The sequence below is a fragment of the Dromiciops gliroides genome, chromosome 3 (genome assembly GCF_019393635.1).
Source record: "Dromiciops gliroides isolate mDroGli1 chromosome 3, mDroGli1.pri, whole genome shotgun sequence".
Lineage (NCBI taxonomy): Eukaryota > Metazoa > Chordata > Mammalia > Microbiotheria > Microbiotheriidae > Dromiciops > Dromiciops gliroides.
This window is the reverse complement of record NC_057863.1, coordinates 247,495,216-247,513,106: the sequence shown is the minus strand read 5'-3', so window position 1 is coordinate 247,513,106 and position 17,891 is coordinate 247,495,216. Positions and strand designations below refer to the sequence as shown.

Below are 17,891 nucleotides of genomic sequence, written 5' to 3'. Positions count from 1 at the left end.
ATAATTTTACAAAGAATTAGCAACTCAGGCTTAATTTAAGCAAATCATTTTCTCCACACATATGGAGATAGGCCTGTGATGGTATTTATAGAAAGAAAGCTAAAGGCCTTGTCAATGGGAAGTGTGTGTGTGAATATATGTGGGCATAATTGGCCCTGAGGAGTCCCATCATAAACAATGACACACATGGACCCTTTATGTGAATGCCATGGCTTGGTTGAGGAAACTGTCATTGTTCGGATGATTTCTCTGAGCCTTTCTAGGTTCACTGACCCAATTTCTGATCTGCGGGATAGAAACCTTTAAAATTTAACTTGGAAAATGAAGTCTGTCACATGGCATATGAGAAACACAATATTAAATATGAATGTCTGGATGTCAGTTATATTTTTTAAAAAGCTATCCTGAAATCTATTCTTCACTATATCTCCTCCTTTTTCTTATGAAAACTCTGCTCTCATTAGGTAGAGCCAATGCTTTCAGACAAAAATGATGCCTGCTATGTCATTGTATGCATATATTTTATCCTTTTTGGTCCTATGTATTATATTAAGTGAAAAGAACTGATCAAGGCATTGGGCAGGGGAAAATTTATTTGTTCCTTAAAATATCTTTAAAAATAAGTGAGAATAAGGGTATTTGGGAAATGAAAATATTGCAGTGGGAAAAAAATGGATATGAAGTTAGAGTAACTGGGATAAAAACACAGCTATGTACTTCAGTCTTTGTATAACTGTGGACAAATGAGCTAACCTTTCTGAGATTAATTCCTTATTTGTACAAGAGGAGATTGACCCAGATGACATCTAAACTCCTTTAAAGAGTAAAAGGGAGAATACTCTGTTTTATAACCATTCACATTTCTTCCGAAAGTGAATTTATAATTCCAGAATAGAAATACCTATCATTTGATGAAATTGAAACTATTTATAGCATATGAAAAAATGTTCTCATTCACTACTTATTAGTGAAATGCAAATTAAAACTACTCTGAGGTACCACCTCACACCTACCCAATTGGCTAATATGACAAAAAAGGAAAATGATAAATGTTGGAGAAGATGTGGGAAAATTGGAACACTAATGCACTGTTGGTGGAGCTGTGAACTGATCTAACCATTCTGGAGAGCAATTTGCAACCATGCCCCAAAGGCTTTAAAACTGTGCATATCCTTTGATCCAGTAATACTACTACTAGGTCTATATCTCAAAGAGATGTAAAAAAGGGGAGGAAAAAAGGGAAAAGGACCAACATGTACAAAATATTCATAGCTGCTCTTTTTGTGGTAGCAAAGAATTGGAAACTGAGGGTTTGCCCATCAACTGGGAAATGGCTAAACAATTTGTGGTATATGAATGTAATGGAATACTATTGTGCTATAAGAAATGATGAGCAGGCGGATTTCAGAGAAACCTGGAAAGACTTAAAAGAATTGATGCTGAGTAAAATGAGCAGAACCAAGAGAATATTGTACATAGTATCAACAACATTTTGTGATGATCAACTGTGATAGACTTGACTCTTCTCAGCAATACAATAGTCCAACATAGCTCCAAAGGACTCATGATGGAAAATGCTCTCCAAATCCAGAAAAAAGAACTGTAGCATCTAGATGCAGATTGAAGCATACTATTTTCACTTTTGTTGATGCTTTTTTGTTATTGTTCTTGTTTATTCTTTCCTCTGTTTTTTTTCCCTTTTGATAGTAATGTAAAACCTATATCATACTGCTTGCTAGCCTCAGGAGTGGGGAGAGGAGGGAGAGTGGGAGAACAGTTTGGAACTCAAAAAATACCTTTAAAGGTAATAGAGAAAAATTAAAAGTTAAAAAAATATTAAAAAGAAATCCCTATCACTGAGCTTGATCCTATAGGACATAAGAAGAGTTTTGTAAAGTTGGCTATTAAGTAACACTAGTAAGGGGGATAAATTGTTTCTAAATGTATTACATGGAAGAAACCATAAAAGTTCTTGTCAAGGTTATGAACATCCTATAATTACTAGATTTTACACCAAGGAAAATTTCCTCTTTCCAAAACAAGAAACATAGGTAGGCCAGGTTCTCATGACAATAGGCATGAAAGCTAATATAGTTGCAGCTAATACTTATTAAACACTCCAACTAAGAATAGGTGTAGTTGATCTTCAAATCAGATTACATTTCTAGAAAACATCTAAAAAGACACAAGTTTGAATATTTATCAATTGATGCAAAAAGTAACAAGAATAAACTCCTTTGAGTCCAGGAGTACACAAAGAGAATTAAAAGGCATGGTCAGTAGAAGGCAAGCCAGCACAAGTTCAATGGGTAGATCTGAAGCTAAGAGTAGCATCCAACCAATGATAATATAATGCCTTAGAGGACTGAAAACCCACAATTCCCTGACTGAAGATGTTATACAGGAAGAGTTCTGACTAGGGACAATGAAGTCTGAAAAAACTCTTAGCCAAGATATATTAAGGAAAATTGATTTAAGCAGCAAGAGCCCAGGGAATTATGGATAAAAGCAGGATTTGACTACCCAATTCCATAGTATGGGAGGGGATTAAATCTTTTCCTTTCCCAAAGTCCCAAAAAAGAACTGAGCCTAGATATATGAGTGAATAGAAGTCAATACTATACAAAACAATTTATTAACACTATAGTTCTAGAGATGTCCAAAATATAAGCCCAGATGAAGAAATTAATGTAAAAGTGACTAAAAGCAAAGTTTTAGAATTTAAAAAACAGCTTGGTCACAAAATATTGTAACAATACCCATAAATATTAGAACTGCAGGTCACAGAATAAGTATCTACAATCTATAGTATAGCATTCAAAAAGAACCCCATTCTTCTCTCAAAGTATTTGATTGTCAAATTTCTAACTACCCTAGTTAAAGGAGAAAGTAATAAGTGACTAGGAAGCAATTGATAATGAACAAAGAACAATAGAGTATATGCCTAAAGACTGACCACCATCAATGTGGAATCAAAGGGAAAATTGAAATATTATATACTGAAAAGCAATGAAAAATATCTTCCTCAAGGGTATGTAATCTTGCATACTTGAACTTAATCTTATATTACAGGGGAAAAAAACTTTAATAGAATTGATGTCTTCTAAATTTTTCTCTTGAGAAAATCAGCTAAACAGTGTAAAATGCTGAACAAAAAAAGAAAAGAATTTTGCACAGATTAAAAAAGGTGAGGACATAATCTAGTACTTACAATTTAAAGAGGAAGCTATGACTACCATTGCTTCTTAATTTGAGTTAGCCTAGGAGTCATTAAAGAAACTGAGATCCAAGCCCTGTTCTTGAAGATTCATAAAGCAGTACATAAATAGGAGTGACACAACAACATATCTTCAAGTTGAGGAACCATAGGATAAAGTCATTTAAATATAGATATTGGAATTAAGGGGAAGTGGCAAGAGAAGTTAAAATGATTATACTTGTAGATAGAAAAAAGTGAACAGTGGGCTGGGATAGTATGGAGAGGAGATGGGAAAACTAATGATGAAGTTGAAGTGGGCAAAATGATTGCCTCATGTAAAACAAACTTATAGTTATGAATAGGAAAATCTACAAAAAAGGACCTAGTGATTAGTTTCTATATTAGAAAAAGTAATATAAGGAAAGAATTGAATTGGGTGCTCTAACAATCTAAGCTATGATAACTAATGTGAATTTGTTTTGTTTTTAATGAATATATAGTATTACATGATGTAAAAAGAAGTGGAACCTAACTATTCATAATAAAAAAAAATGTTAATGGGATGCGATTGTCCATAAAGGATAATTGGATGGACTAGGAAAACACACACACACACACACACACACACACACACACACACACACACACACACTAATTTGCTTTGTATTTAAGAAATAATCAAAGTATAAAGACTCCCACAAGAGAGTAAAAAGTTAAAATGGGGTAGAATTGTTTATGCCTCCACTGATAGATTTAAAAATCAGAAATAATATTCATGATCACAAATGATGAAACAGTAAAAAAATAAATAGGGTCAAGACAAACATAAAATATTTATTAATCTTAAAGTTGTCATAATAAATAAAATGTCAAAAGTAAATATATACATCAAATGGCAGAGCATCTAAGTATACAAAGAGAAAACTAAGTTTCAAACTATCTAGAAAAGATCATTTTATATAACTCCTCTGTTTCTTTCAAGCTTAGATAAATATAACAGAAGCATAAACATTAAACAAATTAAGTATTTGATCAGAATGTTATAGTAACTAAATATAATTGGTGATGACTATTGAAGGATAATCTTAGAGTATATATTTTTCATAATTACATTTCAACTTTGTGTCAGGGCAAAAATTATCATGAATAAAAATAATCTAGAAATTAATTCCAAAAGTGAGAAATATTAAAAACCTTTGTAATGGCCTATAGCACAGTCAAAATGGTGACATAAGTTAAATATAAGTAAAAGACATTAATTAAGTGGAAACTAAATAATTTTATCCTAATTAACAGTGAATTAAATAACAAATCATAAGGGAAAACAAAAAAAAGAATTATGAGAAAAAGAATATCATGATGAGAAAATACAAAAATTCAAGGATATAGTTTCAACATTCCTTAAAGGAAAATTCCAATCTTTGAACATTTGTATTACTAAGACAAAATTTATTAATTAAGTATGCAAACAAAATAAGATAAAAAATTAAAACCACATAGAAACAGAGAAGTAGAAATTTTGAGAATCAAAGTGAACAAAAATAAAAACAAGACTTCTGAACTAATAAAGCAAAAATTGTTTTAAAGAACAATAAAGTGGATAAACCATTAAATAATTGTATTAAAATAACTTGAAAATAAATTATGAAATAAAAAAATTAGAAAAGTTAATTTAAATAATGAATGACGGGAAAATAAAGAAAATTATCACAAGCTACTATAGCCAATTATATGCAAACAAATTAGAAAAAATTGAATGGATGAATATTTCTCAAATATATATACCAAAATAACAAACCAGGAAACAAAAAAAATCTCAACATGATTAATTTTTTTTTATAAATAGGCTCTCAAATGGAGAAGGAACCGTGCACCAGATGAATTTTAAAATAATTTCTATTAAATATAGAATTATACTTAAAAAAATAACTCCTATGTTATATAACTTACAAAATGGAAAAAAATGCTAGATTTTTAAAAATTTTACATATAGGTTTCTAATGCCTAAACTAGGAAGATACAAAAGAGAGAAAACAAAACAAAATTAAAAACCTAATACAGTCCAACATAACTAATTAATGCTGTCACAAATATTCACATACATATGTACACATGCATATATACATTCAGTCATGTGTACACTTATATATATGTGTGTGTGTGTGTGTAAATGTATTGTGTATATAAATTCATGATTCTAAGTATCTAAATGGGATTCATGACAAGGATGCTTAGTATAACATTAAAGAAAATCAATTATAATAAAAAAAGGATAATAAAATTCTTGTCACATAAGTTTATCATTAGAAGTGACTTTAGAGGCCATTAATCCAACCCTTTCATTTTACAGAAGAGGAGGATGAAGTTTATGAGTTAAAAGTGACTTTCCCAGAGACATAGCTAGTAAGTGTCTGAGACAGGATTTGAACTTGGGTCTTCTGGACTCTAAACCCAGTAATCTATCTATTGTACTATTTATCTGCTCCATACAGGAAGAAAAAAAAACCTGACAAAAACAATGCTCAGTTACATCAAAAATGCTAAAATAACTAGGAATAAAATGATGTCTCATTTACACATACACACATATGAATGCATGTGTATATGGTATGTATAAATGTGTGTGCATACACACACAGACATCATTTGTGAGATTCACTGGAAACTTTCTCAATAAGGTCAATTGTAATTCAAAGGCATCCACCACTTCCATCAATGTTGGAAATATTGCCAAAAATGGTAGGGAAAGCAAAAAGAAAAGAAACATACCTTAAGAAAATAATCATCATGAAATTATCTTTACTTGTAGATAAGGCAGTTTATTTAAAGAATCCTAGAGAATTAACAGAAACAACAAATATTATGATCATTAATATATCAGTATATTGACAATATATACTTGCAAAATCTTCAACTTTCCTGTGAGGTACTAACAAAGCCCAAGAACAGAAAGGAAAATTAATCAGAAGGCAATAATAAAAAAATTTAAATATAAGTGAAACCTAGAAGCACAAAGACATAATATGTTTAGTAAAGATAAACCTAAGACACATACTAATGAGAAAGAGGGGCTCTTTCTTTTATAAAAACTCCTGGGAAAATTCAAAAATTGTCTGGTAAAAAAAAAAGTTTATATCACGATCTTAATAATTTAATTTTTAAAAATTCAGTTGCTATGTGATCTGAGCACAAAAACTCACACCAGGAGAATATATCTCCAATGTTTATAGCTAAAGTATTAATAATGTAAACACATTAACACAAATTCAACATGTAGGACATAAAATATTACCAATGTGGTATAATACAGGAGAAATAATATAAAGGATGCCACTAGAGAGACACATGAATGGAAAAGAATGAGTGAGTCAGTTATGTAGCCTTAACAAAGGATAAGTGATGGATAGCCCTCCAGCTCCATTGACAACCCTGCAATCAAGAGAAGGAGAGGAATTATTCTGGCTCATTAGGTTTAGATTAGCATTTTATGTCGAACCCTACAATACATTCAGAATGGAAAACAATGTAAATATAAAAAATTTCAATAAAAATTATCTTTCACAGTTACTAGATACTGGAATAATTTTAACTAGACACAAAACTAAAGAGATCATTAAAGGCAAAAATGAAAATCTTAAGCATTTTCAGAAAAAAATCAATGTAGCTAAAATCAGAAGATTAGATACCAATTGTGAAAATATCTGTATTTTGCATTCTAATATCGTGAAAGATTTGAAATCTTTTCTTTATGAAATAACCATACAGGTTTGAGAAGCAACATGGAATGATATAGGAAGTATTAGACTGAAAGTATTTATTGGCTGAGTCAAAATTATTTTTCATATATTTATGATCCTGGGCAAATGACTAAACCTCTCAGGCCCTCATTTTCCTCACTTATAAAATGATGGGGTTGCACTAGATGAACTCTGAGGTCAGTACCCCTTTTTTGGTGGGATAGAGGGATTGGTCAATATTTTTAATAATTCAACTTTTAAAAATTTAAATCTAGGGCAGCTAGGTGATGCAATGGTTAAAGCACTGGCCCTGGATTCAGGAGTACCTGAGTTCAAATCCGGCCTCATACACTTGACACTTACCACCTGTGTGACCCTGGGCAAGTCACTTAACCCCCATTGCCCTGCCAAAAAAAAAAATTAAATCTCAGTAATTTACATCAGTCTTAGCTAAAGTGATATCCACCTTGTTATAGATCCCATAAATTATAGGAAAATTATCACAGCGCTTTACAAATCTGATGTGATATCTGTATATTTGCAGATAGCTTTAATTTTATGGTCATAAAGTGAAAGCTGAAGTGGACCTTAGGGGCCATTTATTAGTGGTGGTACTGAGGCTCAGAACAATTAAGTGGACTGCCCTAGGAAAAAAAAAAGTAGGAGAAAAAGGCAGAGCTAATATTCAAACTCATTTTTTCTGATACAAATCTTAGATTTATTCTATGGTGTACTATCTCTATCCACTTAAATTATTGTAGGTAGAAGATGTTTAAATCTTCAAATATCTTCAGTTTTCTCTTCTTTTAGAATTAGATTCTTAAAAACAGTTTACTTTAACTTATTATTTCATTCCCTCACCTACCACTCTCATTCCTAAAGGACGGGATTTGAAGTACCTTGTTTCAAATTTGGCTCTACTATTTACAATCTGGGTGAACAAAGGCACAACTTTCCCAGTCTCAGTTTCTTTAGAAAATAAAAAATTAGACCACATGACCTCTCATATCCTTCCTACTCTAAATCTCAGAACTTAAGTCGTGGCCAGGACCAAACACAAACCCAGTTCTTCTTGGCTTTTGCCAAGCCACTTTGCCATGTTTCATCTCTTATTCAAATGTCATTTTTTCTTATTCTCCATTCTTCATAATTCCATTCCTTTCCCTGCCTCTTTAGCCTATCAGTGGCCGGACCTCATTTCCCCCCCTGCTTCAACAACTACTTTCCCATGTGCCCCCTTCTCTCTACTCAAACAGAAACTACCTTGGTTCAGAGTCTGATTGTCACTTACTTGGACTACTGAATTGGCATCCCAACTTGCCTTTCCAATTTCTAGTTTTTAACTCTCTCCAATACATACTCCACATAGCTGCCTAATTTATATTTAAAAGAGAGAGATGTGAGCATGTCCTTCCATTTCTCAGAGACCATCAGTGGATCCCTTTAGCATTCATGATAAAATACAAGATTCTCTGTCTATAATTAATTTCCTTCAACAATATGATTACCATCTATGTTTTAGGCATTTCATATTATTCTTCTTTATACAATCTCCATTCCAAGTATAATTAACCTGCAAGATTTTCCATATATATGAAAATAAATCTCCTAAATGATTGAATGAATGAATGGTTCATTGCATGAAAGTGCTTACTATGTGAGAATTATTTGGCTAAGCCCTGGTGCAAAAGAAACACCACTTTTGCCCTCAAGGAATTTATATTCTATAATAAAGAAAATCACATAGGAAGTAATATTTTAAGCTTGGCAGATGTAAGAATGGTGAATGAAGCCATAGGGCATGACCACTTTCTCCAGAAGTAATGGTAGTATTGAATTCATCATTGTTCTCTGAGCAAGAGGTGAAAAATGTGTGGAAAGGAGGTGGGCCACTAGAGCAAAATGATAGGAAGATGGTCAGGATGAAGTATGGTTGGGGTTTGAGACTGGCAAGGTAAAGTAGGCTACCATAAGTCAGGATGCCATGGTCCAAGAAGAGAAGTTCTGGAGTTTGTTTAGTAAAGCATCTAGGCCACAAGTTTTCCCTCCCCTTCCCCCACAACTGTTATATATGGAATGAACTCTCCTCCCCTCTGCCTCTTTTGCATGAAACCATAGCTCACTTCCTGTTTGAGGATTTTCGTGTTCCTCTCAGTTATGAGTATTGTGTAGCTACTGATATTCCTATTTTACACTCTTTTATATGCTTTTTTTTTGCGGGACAATGAGGGTTAAGTGACTTGCCTAGAGTCACACAGCTAGTAAGTGTCAAGTGTCTGAGGCCAGATTTGAACTCAGATCTTCCTGAATCCAGGGCCTGTGCCCTAACCATTGCACCACCTAGTTGCCCCCTGTATATGCTTTTAACTTACATGTTCCACCACCACTATCCCTCCCAAGAATATAAGTTCCCTAAGAAATGTTTTGTTTTTCCCTTTGTAACTCCTGTACCTGCACAATGCTGTTGAGGTTAATTAATAAAGGTTTTTTTCTCTTTATTAAATTCTGAAATTTTTGCATACTTATGGAAAAATGAGAGGTTTTAAACCTTGAGATGTTAAAAGTATGGGTCAATTTACTTACTATCATTGAAAAATCTCTTTGCCATTTCCAAAAGGCTTTTAGACTCATTTATTTTAAGAGATTAGGGATTCCTCATTTCCACAATGCCTTAAGGTTACATTACTTTGATCGTTCAATGGATCTATGATTTCCTGGATGCTGACACTCCCTCCAAAGGTGCTACATATAGAATTATAATTCATTTTCTTTCTCTGAGTCTCAACAATTAAATCATCTGTGTAGCTATCAGAAGCCCACTGGGAAAAAATAACCATAAATCAAGGGGAAAATATGTAAGGATTAATGAGTTGACTTCTACAACTGTGCTTAGTAAGCCTTTACCATCTTCATGAATTTGATATCTTTTCTAGCAACTAGCATAAAGTTCTTAACATAGTAGGATTATAATGTAGCTATTTACATTAAAGTGATAGATTGAATTGAGGTGATGTATCATATCTTAAATAGAAGATCTAAACATGCCAACAAAGGGAAAGTTAGTTTTTGGAGTATATTGCTCTAAACCTTAGCTTCTTAAACTGTATGTCATGATCCCAGTTGCGTCATACAACTGAATGTAGGAATTGTGAAAATTTGGCAACAGTAAAAGGTTATATATACCTATTTATATACCAATATACCTGAGGTCATGTAAACATTTATCAGTCAAAAAGGGTTCATGAATGGGAAAAGTTTAGGAATCCCTGCTCTAAACAACATGCTAATCTCCCAGGTTATGCCTCAGTTTTGATTACATTAAACTGAAGAATGGAGTTCTTCATTACAAACCTAATCCTATTTCCTAGCTCCTTGGTACCTCATAACCTAGTTTTCCACTTTTTACTCTGAGGGCTTCTATTGGCAAGTAACTAGTGTTCTCTCATTAGTGCAGACTGTTCTGAAACCTACAAGTGTTTGTAAAGCATTGATAAGTAAGAATAGAGTGTATTTTTTTATATCGACTAAAATGGCTTTTTTTTTTCTGAAAGGAAAGCATTGAGCTCACAATTGGTATTTTTAGTTTCTTCAATTTTGTCTTCTTCCAATATTTTTATTATATTATATTTATAATTACTTTCTGTTTGTATAACATTTTGGTTTACAAAGAACTTTCCCATCCACTATAACATTCAGTCTTCACATATAACTTTGCTAGTTAGCCAGGATAGACATTATATATCCCCAGTTTAGAGATTAGAAAACTGATGATATTAAGAAATAGCCCATGGGGGACTGCTAGGTGGTGCAGTGGATAAAGCACCAGCCCTGGATTGAGAAGGACCTGAGTTCAAATCCGGCCTCAGACACTTGACACTTACTAGCTGTGTGACCCTGGGCAAGTCACTTAACTCTCATTGCCCTGCAAAAGAAGAAGAAGAAGAAGAAGAAGAAGAAGAAGAAGAAGAAGAAGAAGAAGAAGAAGAAGAAGAAGAAGAAGAAATAGCCCAAACTTAATTATTACCCAGTCCCCAAGCTCTGTGGCTGGGAGAGTTCACTCATCAAAAAAATAGAGGACAAATAGGTTATAGGCAGACACTGGTCCTATTGTTATTGAATATTTAATATGAAAGGGGACACTACTCAAGGTTAAGAATAGGCCTTTTTAACTTCTAGAAGAAAATCTACTTAGGAAAATAGATTTTAGGCTGGCATTGTGGTGCAAGATTGTAATTTTATTAGTTACAGGATAGACTGAGGCTGTTGACTTTCTTAGGAGAGACACTGACAGAAACAGTGACAGAGAAAGAGATTAAGAGAAGAGAAGTGAGGGAGGAGGAAAGTGAGAATAAAGGAAGAAAGGAAAGGAAAGGAAGGAAGGAAGGAAGGAAGGAAGGAAGGAAGGAAGGAAGGAAGGAAGGAAGGAAGGAAGGAAGGAAGGAAGGAAGGAAAGAAGGGAGGGAGGGAGGGAGGGAGGGAGGGAGGAAGGAAGTTTTTGTATAAATCATGACAAGTAAATGATGTAATCCTAGGACTATTCATTCTAAGTATACATTATTTTCTATTCTGCCTCTTATTTTTATTTGAAAACTGAACTTCAACTAAAACATAAAAATTAGAGGACATATAAAGTAATAAGAGGTTAATGACAATTTCTAGAAAAAAATCAACATTACCCAATGATCAAGAGTGATCAAGAGAAAAAAATATGATAATATAGCCTAGAAAGCTTTTCTTTCCATAAAAGATGAGGTTTGCAGTTTCATAAGATGAGTTTCTAATACATTTAAGTCTTTGAGCCCTGTTAAATAAAAGACCAATATACTTGGAAGAAGTAGTCATTTAACCAGGTGTTGACTCATTTGCACCTTAGAAAGACTGACAGGTTTTGATTGACAAGAGAGAACAATAGGGCACCTAAGGTTTATAACCACTAGGGAGGGAGGGGAAGACTCCAGTGAAGGGGTGGCAACCTCACTATTTCATGAAGGAATGGGTCTGTTTTGTTGTGCAGGATTTTTTTTCTGTGAAAATTTACATAAAAGGACAGGCTGAATAGAATCCTCTCTTTTGATGTCCTCAGATCATACCAATACTTGACATGGGGTTGGGTTTGTAAGATTCATGTGTCATACCTACTTCACTATCTTGAGCATCAGCCAGAAACAACTGTGAAGCAGAATTACAAATCCAGTAAGCATCATCTTTATGAAGAGAAATGGAAAACTCTTGACAGTAAATGTTCAATAAATATAGCTTCAATTTTCTTATTTGTAAAATGAGAGTGGGGGATGGGAGTTAGATGGCTTATAATGGTCCTTCCAGCTATAAATCAGTTTCTACCCGTTTGTCAAAAATGTTCAAATAAATAAGAAAGTATTTTGATTAGATTATCATAGTATCATATATTTAGAGTCAGGAGGGACCTAAGAAGGATTCTAGTCCAATTTTTTTTTATTTTCACATATAAGAAAACTTAGTTTCAAAGAGGCCAAATGACTTATCTCCCCAAATCACAAAAGTACAAAATAGCAGGGATGGAATTAGAACCCAGGACTTCCAGCTCCAAGTCCAGTGTGTTTTCACTATTATAGGTAGTTTAGCAGCAAGATGATGGTCTTTTTTATCATCAAAAATGAAACAGGGGGCAGCTAGGTGGTGCAGTGGATAAAGCACTGGCCCTGGATTCAGGACCTGAGTTCAAATCCAATCTGAGACACTTCCTAGTTGTGTGACCCTGAGCAAGTCACTTAACTCTCATTCCCCCACAATAAAAAGAAAGTAAGAAAGAAAAAGAAAAAGAAAAGAAGCATAATTCTCCATAGGTTTGGTTTCATGAAACACCCAAACCATTGCATTTAAAATTTTAAACTGTTGCTCTGCTAAATAGAAATAGCATTATTAAATCATGTACTCTATTCCCTCAAAAAGGAGCTTTCCTTCTTTCCTTCCTCCCTTCCTTTCCTCATTCCTCCTTTTCTTCTTTTTCTCCCCCAGTCCTTTCTTCCTTCCTCCCTCTCTTCTTTCCTCAGATTCTTTCTTCCTCCCTCCCTCCATCCTTCCTGCCGTCTTGCCTTTCTTCTTTTCTTCCCAAGCATGTTTCTTTAAAAGCTATACCTAATGGCATTCAAAGAATTTTCAAGAAGATAGTCAGAATTGTGATATTTGAAATTTTACATGGAAAGGAACAAGGAAAATTGGCAATGTATTTCTAAGTCTTTAAAGGGTACATTTATTAGAGTAAGATAATATTATCAAAAGATTTTTCACCCTGAGATACTTCTGAAAAAGGAAAATGTATTATGTATTATGAAAGATATAGCACAACTTAGTCATTTCTTTTACTGATTTCTTCATAATCTCAGCAGAGAAGAAAAATGGAGAATCAATTAGATACTTAGGTACAAGTTCCAACTTCATTATCAGATGTTTAAAGTTATCAGTTCAAATACAATTCTGTATTTCATTCTCAGATGTCTAAAGTTATCAATTCCAATACAATTCTGTATTTCATTATCTTTATTTAGTTGGATAGCAATTGTCTTTATTAGAAAGACTCAGAAGAAAATCAATTCAATTGTCTGTTTCTACTTTTCTCCCTCATATTTTCTACCAGTGCTCTGCTTTACATACAATAAGCACACAGCAACTGCTTGTCAAAGAATAATGTCACCATGGATCTAGACTTTGCTGCTGAGGAGCCAATTTACTAATGAATGTTCTTCACTAGGGCAAGTTAAATCCAAAGCAATGGGCAAAAGCAATAGTCCCTTGGACCAAGTGAATAATTTCCATATCAGTCCCTTTAAAGGATGAAATATTGTATAAATGGTAACATTTTTTCTAAAATAGGCTATTTTATCTCTATACACATTCTCACCTGCCGATATCCTGACCACTACAATTATCTACATCTTTTTCCATTTTGGTCATGTTAATGAAGATCTGGCAGAAAGAGTATTGCATTCATCATAGCATATGTAAGAAGCCACAAAATCTTGTATATGGGGTATGTTTAAATTCTAAGCAACTTGGAGCTACATTTAAAAATACTATTTGTTATGCTGGGGTTCTTTGTTAAGCAAATGGTTTATAGGTAAAAAACTATATTCGACAGCCAGTTCATATAGGGAAGTCTAGAAGATCCCTTAGCTCCTGGCTCCCATTCACATGTTTCCTTGGTGATGAAGTCAACTGAAACCTCTGAAGTCAAGAAATGATCTGAAGAGAAATCAAGTTACATAGAGTGGAATTTTCAAAAAGATGAATATTTTTTAAAAATACATTTGATGCCTTAAAGGTTTAGTAACAGCAAATAGTTGAAATTCTAAAACAGTTCTCTTTGAAATTATATATACTACATAGACATGTTCTGTCTTTTTTGACTACTTTACTGATATTATTGCTATTGCAGTTATCAGTGTTTTCAATGACTTCCTTGGGTTTTTTTTTTTAAGTGAGGCAATTGGGGTTAAGTGACTTGCCCAGGGTCACACAGCTAGTAAGTGTTAAGTGTCTGAGACTGGATTTGAACTCAGGTCCTTCTGAATCCAGGGCCGGTGCTCTATCCACTGTGCCACCTAGCTGCCCCAACTTCCTTGGGTTTTATTGTCAACATAAGCCTCCCAACAATAGTAGAAAAGTCCACTTTGAATGGAATTAGTCATGATTACCAACTCACAACTTTGAAACTAACACTGGTAATTTTCAAAGTATATCCTCAAGGATCATTTCAAAAGAATACAAGAATTTTTGATTATGTAAGGTGCCTTTTAGATTGTTTATATCAATGCTTCCCCACTCCCCAATTCTCTGATAATTTTAGTACTCATAACACTTCCATCCAAAAGAAGGCAGAGGAAAAGAGATAGAACTCAAACTAGTCAATTTTGTTATTCATTAGTGACTCTGGTAAAAAGTTTCAATGAGGGGAAGAGGTTGAAACTACGTGCTAAAATGAGGTTTTTCAATTATCTGTGGATGCTAATTATCTGTACTATCTAAGACTCCAATTAGCATGGGTAATCAAGTGTTGACTGAAATACTAAGCTTAGGCACCATTCACTACCTAGTTATTGCCTTTCACATGCTTTTAAATGCATGACTGTTACAAAGAGTAGAGTATTTAAAAACCCAATAGTGAAACTATATAATAAAGTGAAAATGGTAGTTAATATACATAAGACATTAATATATACTAATATAAACATACTGATTATATATGTGTGTATGCAAATATGTATGTGTATACATACATATGTATGTGCTTAAGTGTACATATACACACAATGAGAGACAAAGAGACAGGAGGGGTGAAAAGACGGGAGGAAGAGAGAAGTGAAATGGAAATAAACATTGGGCAATGGAAACACTGAAAAACTGAATTTAGATCCTAGCTCTGATAACAGCTGCATGTCCATGGAAGAGTCACTTAACTTCTCCAATTTTTTTTTCATTTGTAAAACAAGGACAATTCCTTCATTACATATTTTACACAGTTATTTGAGGAAGATGCTTTGTAAATGTTAAAGTGAAAAATAAATGTGGATTGTTATATTTAGCATGCTAACCAACACACAAAGGGAGCTAGAAGACATTGACTTTATCCTGTGACAATTTATATTCTAGAAAACGTATATGAATATAGATGAAGCATATTAATGATGTGTAAGACAATTACAAACATTAACAAATTTTCTAAATGAGTAAGTGCTGTGTAAATTTGTTTTTTGTTTTTGTTTCCAATAAAAACTAATAGGAATGAACAGGGGGAATTACATGATATCAACTATTGAGGAGAAAGATTGAAATAGTCAGAAAAGTTTTTGAATTAACTGAAATTTTAGGAACTTTTTTAAGTATCAAAGATAGAAAGCTTTTAAGGAGAGAAAATGCTCCAGGAAATAACATGATATAGGAAAATGGTAGGAAATGAGAAGGGATAGAATGTAATCAAACTGAATTCTAGATTATCTAAGTGTACATAGATGGATAACATTGTGTTTATAATTCATTTGGAACTAACCTAAAAAGATCTCAGAAATCATGAAAATTTTCTGAACTCTATACATTTTCAAGATGAATAGCAGGGGCAGCTAGGTGGTACAGTGGATAGAGCACCAACCCTGGAATCAGGAGTACCTGAGTTCAAATCCAGCCTCAGACACTTAACACTTACTAGCTGTGTGACCCTGGGCAAGTCACTTAACCCCAATTGCCTCACTAAAAAACAAACAAACAAAAACAAACAAAAAAGATGAAAAGCAAACAAATTGTTAGTTTGATATTTATTTCATACTGTCAAAATAGAATTTTTGTCCTCTTTTTCTTCTAAGATGGCTACTTGGTTTTTTGGTTTTGTTTTTTTTTTTTGAGATTTCTTGTTTTTCAGTCATTTCAGTGATGTTTGACTCTTTGTGACCCCACTTGCGGTTTTCTTGGCAAAGATACAGGAATGATTTACCATTTATTTCTCCAGCTCATTTGACAGATGAAGAAACCAAGGCAGTGTCAAGTGATTTGCCCAGGGTTATACAGTTTGTAAGTGTCTCACGTCTGCCTGACTCCAGGCCTAGCTCTCTATCCACTGCACCACCTAGGTGCAACTCTCCCTATCTTACATAGGCTAGAAGTGCAATACCCACTTGTGGGCCTGATTCCAGTTACATGAATTGGAATGAATATGTATGTGTGTGGCAGGTACTTACTATTGTGGAAAGACCACTGGGTCTGGAGTCAGGAACTCCTGAGTTCTAATCTAGCTTCAGACATTGACTAGTTATATGACCCTAGGCAAATCATTTAACCTCCATCATCTGCCTCTGTTCCCTCAACCATAAAATGAGACAATATTTGTATGGCATTTAGCCTAATTCCTGGACATAGTAGATACATGATAAATGCTTGTTCATGTGTATATACAAACATATACATACATACATATACACATTATATATATAGTGTATATATATAGTGTGTGTGTATATATATATATATATATATATATATATATATATATATATATCCATGCAACGTGCATGTATATGTATGTGTGTACACCAACCAGGCTCATCAACTCATAACTCTGAAATAGATCATCCTTAGAGGATTTATGGGAGAATATTGCCAAAAATTACACAGGATGAAAAAATATGAAGAGATTGTTTTAATATTCACCAATATGTGGGGACATGGTAGCATTCCCATAAAGAGAAACACAGATCTATTGAGGTATATGTGTGTATGTATAGATATAGAGCTATATCTGTGTATATGTATGTATATATATACATGTATGTATCTCTGTATCTGTGTATACACTGATATATACAGATATTCATCTATACCTATATATGTTCACATATATATACATATGTGTATATATAATATAATATATACATATATCTATAAGAATTTATTTGTCTATATATACATGTGTGTTGCACATATATAACATTATAAATATATGTATATTTTATTTAGTGATTTCTGCATATCTTGAGTAGAGAAGAAAAATGTACAATGAGGAATACTCTCACAGACACACACAGATATGCTTGGACACACATACTTTAATACATCTGTCATCTCACTGATATAAGTACCATTCTCCACTAGTAAACTTTGCATACTATCAATACCTTCTTATCCTATATGATTTCTGTCCCTGTTCTCTTAGGTCTTTAAGCATTTTTTTCAATACCAGTATGGTACATAGGGCCTGCTTTTGTTTTCCCTTACTTTCACTATATAATGGGCCTCTCTTCTTTTCTAACAAAATCATAGAATTCAAGAGTTGAAGGGACCTAAGTAGCCATCTAACCCAATTCATAAGAAGAGGAATCTTCTCTATAGGAATAACTAGACAAATGATCATATAACCTTTCCTTAAAGACCTCCTAGGGATAAAACTATTACTAATTGAGGCAGGCTACTTCACTTTTGGACAGCTCCAA

At 33.3% G+C, this 17,891-nt stretch overlaps 1 protein-coding gene across 1 annotated transcript in view; it reads right to left on the bottom strand.

Moving 5' to 3' along the window:
• GABRB3 (gamma-aminobutyric acid type A receptor subunit beta3) overlaps positions 1-17,891 on the bottom strand; it is a 276,919-nt gene that overhangs the window by 229,007 nt on the left and 30,021 nt on the right. The gene's annotated exons all lie outside the window — the stretch shown is intronic.